The sequence below is a fragment of the Acyrthosiphon pisum genome, chromosome A2 (assembly GCF_005508785.2).
Source record: "Acyrthosiphon pisum isolate AL4f chromosome A2, pea_aphid_22Mar2018_4r6ur, whole genome shotgun sequence".
NCBI lineage: Eukaryota > Metazoa > Arthropoda > Insecta > Hemiptera > Aphididae > Acyrthosiphon > Acyrthosiphon pisum.
In genome coordinates, this window is record NC_042495.1 from 26,616,395 (window position 1) to 26,622,876 (window position 6,482).

The following is a 6,482-nucleotide window of genomic DNA, read 5'->3' on the forward strand; positions in this document are numbered from 1 at the left end:
CAACAAATGCGGGTGTAGCGTCATCTTAAGGCCCGTTTAACATCCAAGCATATTATATAAAATGCACACATGGCACATATGGCTCGTAGGTAGAAATCAAATTTAAAATCGTAAAAATGAAAATGATATTTTAATTCGAAAAAAATGTATATTTTTATATTTTATTATTACATTTTATTTAAATAAGGAACAGAAGAGATTTAATCGATATTGTCGACAAAACAAAGAAATTAAATAAAAAGGATAAAAGAATAAAATTATCAAATAAATATGTCATTTTTAATTGGAATCAGAGAAAATAATTTCAAAAAGCAAAATTGAAATCAAAATATTTTATTACAAATTCAAAATATGGGTCATATACTCATAATATGGTATTATACCTATAAACGTAATAGTGCAGTATACCATTGTTCAGTATACTATATTATAATATATGGTGCTGCTTCTATAATCTTAAAGTACAAATTATAACAGTTCATATAACCGCATATAATATTTTCATCACGTTTTTAATTTAGGTACAACAATTCAACAAACAGAAATACATCAAAATCATTACGTACCATTATGTACCATATTTACTGTTGGGGATTTTCAAGCATTATCGTGTCTACTGGTTATTTATTTCAAAATTCACAAAACGAAACGCTACGGGAATTAGCACCCGATATTGGAAAATATAGATGCTTTTTTTACAGTAAGTTCATACAATTATTTTAAAATAAATTAATTTCGACATTTTTACTTTCTCAGATTTAAATTGTACATTTTAGCTCAGTGTACATTTTAATATTTTATGACCACAATATTATAATGTAATCATATGTGGTCCCAGGATTTTACTTCAGGTGAAGCACATTTAATTAAACATTTAATGCAGAGTACACATACATTTCTATAGCCGGTTAGGAAAGTCAAGCATTTGAGAAAATCTCGTAGGCCTACTAACATTTTGTGCCGGTAGAATAAAATGGCCGCAAAGCCGCATTAACATTGTAATGACAGCTATATACTAATATAGAGTCAAAAAATGCAATAATGTCATTATTATTTATGAATATTAATATGTGGCTGATATATTATAGGCCATTGAGCTACCATATCAAATTATGGGACGGTAGAAAAATATTTTTCAAAGGGACGAGACTACCCAATCCTTCTCTGTACATTCTCATACTTATACCACACTCAGATACACACACTTGTACAATAAATTACATAAGTTCAACAAATTTATAAATTATAATAATGGGTTCTTAAGAATTTATTTAAGAAAAGAGGTTTTTTGTTTAAGTTATAATATAGGTAATAAATAATAATAAGCTAACGTGTAACGATCTAAAATTCTTAAAAGCATAAACATCATAGAAGAAATTGAGTCCGAGTGTGATAGTACCAATGTCATAATACAATATCTATCAGGATCTAGAGAAGATCTTCTCTACATTGTGATCTGAAGTTTATTTTCAAGCCTTATCATAAGAACTATGAACTAAAATAATATTAACCGGATTCTTGATAAGAAAAATAAACCATTAAATTGCAATCATATATAAATTATAAAATACCTACCTAATGAGTTATGAATAATTATATAATAACGAAAAGTTAAAATGTCAGGTGAAAAACAGGCTCTGCAAATTTCACCCGTAGGACCGCCTATGTTTGTACATAATAGGTTAACTGAAATATCGTATATTTAATAAAAACCGTATATTTTATATTTTGATATTTATACCTTGAAAACGTGTAAAATATAATTAACGTTTGACATATGATTTTGAGTCAGTACCTATACCTACATCTGTTAACCATAAAATTGTATGACATTGGTTGGACGAGTATATTTACATTTAAACAAGTAGGTAATTGCATAATAAACTACAGTACATTCCGCTAGCAAAACGTCTTAAAACATTTGTAAAAATTTTGTTTATACGATAGGTATATATATTATGTTTATTTATTGGCCAATATAATAATATACATTTATACCATTAAATACTGGTGGGGAAGAACTTGGACTTGGACCAGAATAAAATCGCCATATTATGCATCACATATAAGTTTTAAAAAAATATACATTAATAATATGTCATCCAGCATGAATAATATTCAAACTAATATGCTTAAAATTTTTCTTGAAGCCATTAAAAAAATCGATATTTTATATTTCTGTTGCACAAAGAATGTTATTAAAAAATATTTTCGTAAAAAAAAATTTAAATTTTGAAAATTTGGCAACTATTATTTTACGAATACCTATCGTTTAAAATACAAATTGTTTTAGAATATGACACAACTCTTTCTAAATTACTCTAATCAGTTAACATAAGAGTTAAATCATTCCAGTTGAATGCAAATATGATTCCCCTTCCAAAAGTTGTCAAAATTAAAACCCAAGAAAACTTATTTTCTAAACGCTAAGACACAGCGTTATTCAGCGTCGACATTTTATATGCACGCAGTGAAAACAATTTGAATGCCACTATTTAAGAATTTTTAAGTATTCTCTTAGTTGAATCAAAGTTTTAAAAATTAAATGCTGTTTTAAATTATTTTGCAAAGTATCTGTTCCTGCGAAAAATGTTAAATACTACACCATTGTACGTCAATTCACTGAGATGTAAGACTAAAGTAAATTAACTTTTAAACTCGCAAGAAAAATAAAAGTTTAATTTAATTTTCAATATTTAAACTGTTTAACTAACTCTCATAAAAATGCAGTTGATAGTTATTTTATTCAAACAAACCTTCTTTACCTTAATCGTTCGGTTCGTTCACTATAGTGTCGCAGAACTCTAAGTACAACGGCCACGATAAATGTTTTCAGTGGGTGGTGGAGGGTTGTGGTATACGTATACCTATACAGTCTTGTATTAATGGTTTGTTTTAAATATTTGGCTTGAAGATAATAAATAGTTGGTAGGATTAAATGTTTAATATGAATACAGGACATTGCTTATTAGTTTTTAATTATTATCTATTTTATAAGTATACTTATACAAAACTAGGGATCAAAATTTCCCAAAAAAAAAGGTTTTCCGAAATAACCAGGGTTTTTTCCCTATTTTTTCCGAAAAATTGGGAAAATTTGGTTTCATTTCAAATTTCCGGAAAAAATGGTTTTGACAAAAAAACTGGTTTTTTCCTGAAAAATTAAAAAAATTGATTTTTTTTCTAAAGAACTTAAAAAGTAATGTATAGTGGAAACAATCTAATAAATAATGATGGTTGACAATCATATTACATACATATTATAATATATACCATACCTAACTTAAAGTCTGTTGTGGATAAATCTAGAGAATTCTATAATACTTGATTTATAAATAATTATAATTTGTAATATTAACTACTAAAGTACTAACTATTAAGTATTTACTATGTAGTTATTTCTTATTAGTTATTAATATTATTTAATTTTTACCAACTCACTAAGTATAAAAATATAAAAACAATCAAATAGTTACTATAACATTAATTTTTACAAATATAAATTGACGATAAGTATTCAATTGTTAACATTTAAAAATAAAGTTGATTTATTTTCGGGGAAATACGATCTCCCACATAAATAACAATTTTATATGTAACTACGTTATTTTTAGAACAAATATTGAAATATCCGTATATTTTTAATATTTTTAATTTTAAATTTTAATGCAATAATACATTGACTACCGTATTGGCAAATGTGAAATGACAACGACAGGTTTCCTTATCTATTTTTTAAAATGATTTTTTTTTTTACATAGATAATTTTAATTTTTAAGCATAAATACAATTTTTTAATTTTCCACAAATTCGTTTTTTTTTTTATTTTCCGAAAACTTCGGTTTTTTTCGAAAATGTATTATTTTAATATTCTCCAATTTTTCCACGTTTTCCCAGGCTCTGAGAAAAAAACGGTTTTTTTCCAAAATTTTCCCGAATTTTTTCCAAAAATTTTCAGACATTTTGATCCCTATACAAAACAATAATACATCTATCCATAGTAAGTACTTACTAGTTTAACAAATTATTTTTCAAAGAAATATAGGTTACTACATTGTTACCCACAACTTAATTTTGATTAAAAAATATTTGTTATTTATATACAAATATTATATATATATATTATATTCGAAACAGTAATGTTTACATTATTTACTTATTTTAATGGTTGTGAAAAAAAGTTCTTATTGGAGTCATAAAGGGGAAAAAACTAATAACCAACAGTGTTTGTATAAAGTTTAACAATTTGTGATATAACTTTGAATGAACATCAGTGCCACTAGTTTTCTATATGCAATTTGTATATTGCATGATTATAAATATATAATTATTATTTCATATTTAATATTTTTCCAGCATACGATAACTATGGAACATTTATTTTCTACTTCATACCCTCTTGTAGTACATTGACTGCCAATTTAATTTTGTTCTTACTAACTGCTATCCATTGTGCAAGAATTAAATCTGAACTCCATAAATTCAGACAAACCGATTCAAAAAGAGAAATGTTTCTTGTTTACAAAGAGAGGTAAGAATACAAAAGGGTAATATCCATTCACATGTTGCACATACCTAATATAGTTTGTTAGCTACTTTTGGTACCTATACATAATATTCGTTATTTAAAACTCCTTAATTATAAATGTAGTTGATATCGTAGCCTACTTCGATTATTTATGAATTTCATAATTACTTATCTCTGTAAGGTAATTCGGAGTATAAGTCATAAGCGTCTAATAATATGAAGATAAATCAAATTTACATACTTAATTTGAGATATAGTACAAAATATTATGTAGATAATATGATAGTTTATTACTAATTTATGAATTTAAAAGTTTGATAAATTTAGATTTAGTACTTTCTGTAATTTCAACTAGTAAATATTCTAAACAGTTTTTGAATTGTTGGTCAAAGATTATTTAAAAACTATTAATTTGACTTAAAATAACTTTTAATTTTTAATTTTTGACAGATTCGTAATGAGCATCAAACTATTTCTGGTTTTTGGAATCCCATTTTTATTTCGTATGCTGTGTCAATTATTCTATATTGGAGACATCATATGGACAATTATAAATAGAATTTACTATCTACAAGGAGTGTTCATATTTATTATATTTGTGTCTAAGCGCAAAGTTATTATGGACTTACGGAAAAATTTTAGACGTTCAATAGTTCGCAGAGAGTTGACACCACTTAACAATATCCCTGGGTCGTCATAAAAGTGGCACTGGGCAGTGCTCATAAAAGTTATAATAATTTCTAAATGCAATATGAATATAATATGTAGATATTATTATATAGGCCCTAATGCTTAAAAAAAATTATTATTTTTGTATCATTAAATATTACGTTTGTGTCACTGTTTACTTTTTATTATTTTTAATAAATGAAAATGTAATTTTTAAACAAATGCCTTTCGATCCAAAATTATTATATTGTTACTGCCTACATAAACATATTGATAACTTCTACAAACAATGGTAAAATAATAGGTTTTAAGTTTTTAAAAAAAGTTAAATTAATTTTTAAAATGGTGGACAAGTGTATACTGCTTGTACCGCTTTTTACCTGAAAAAAATTGGGTAATATCCAACACTCCAACATTATATTTGAAAGTTCAAAAAGGTAAAAACCATAAGTTGAAAATAATAATATATATTATACACATATATATTTATAGATAAAATACAAACACTTGGTTAATAATTTATTTTAAATAGATTATTATTTAAGTTTTTATTAATATAGGTAGCTGAATTGAATTTTGTATAATATTAATTATTAATGTATTGCAAGACGGATATTTTATCAAAAATACTAAGCCATATTTATTTTTACTCATTCCTTTTTTAACATAATTTTGATATTTTTACCTATATACATTATTATTATTATGAATAACGATTAATGATGCCCCGATAATTGCGCTGTAGAAGTACAGAGTATAGACTTATTTTGTATTCCCTCTATTCTTTGTCTACACTATAGTCTGTACTACTGAGTTCCTCTTGTGTGTGTTAAAGTATACTGTTATATTTCTGAATATTGACAATTAACTTAATCATGGGTAGAACGATTTCTAATCCAGTACTGAAATTTTACCTGTCTGCCAAATTGCCAACTGTGTTCACCCCATTTGGACAGGAAGTCACTCTGGTAATTTGGAAAATTAATTTTAAAAAAATTAAAATTATTTCATAAAAGTCAATGTCTTTTACTTTTAAAAGAAAAAGAGAGATTGATCAAATGTAATTCAAAAATAGAATAACTATGTTGTAGTTTCAATTCTACGGTTCCAAAAGTAAGTAGTTTATAATATTATTTAAATATTTTATATATTTTATCTGGGTAAGTACTTACCTACTATTTATGTTATATTATGTTTATATAATATTATAATATGAAGTTAGTACTTTAATTCGACGATGATTTATTTTTAATGTATCTAGATATCCCAAACAATTCTATCTTTT

At 25.3% G+C, this 6,482-nt stretch overlaps 1 protein-coding gene across 1 annotated transcript in view; it reads left to right on the forward strand.

Moving 5' to 3' along the window:
* LOC100159796 overlaps window positions 1–573 on the forward strand; it is a 21,234-nt gene extending 20,661 nt beyond the window's left edge. The window contains exon 3 of the transcript XR_003839437.1: window positions 522–573. The gene's annotated coding sequence lies outside the window, so the exon portion shown is untranslated. The remainder of the gene's footprint in view (window positions 1–521) is intronic.
* The last annotated feature ends 5,909 nt before the right edge of the window (window positions 574–6,482 follow it).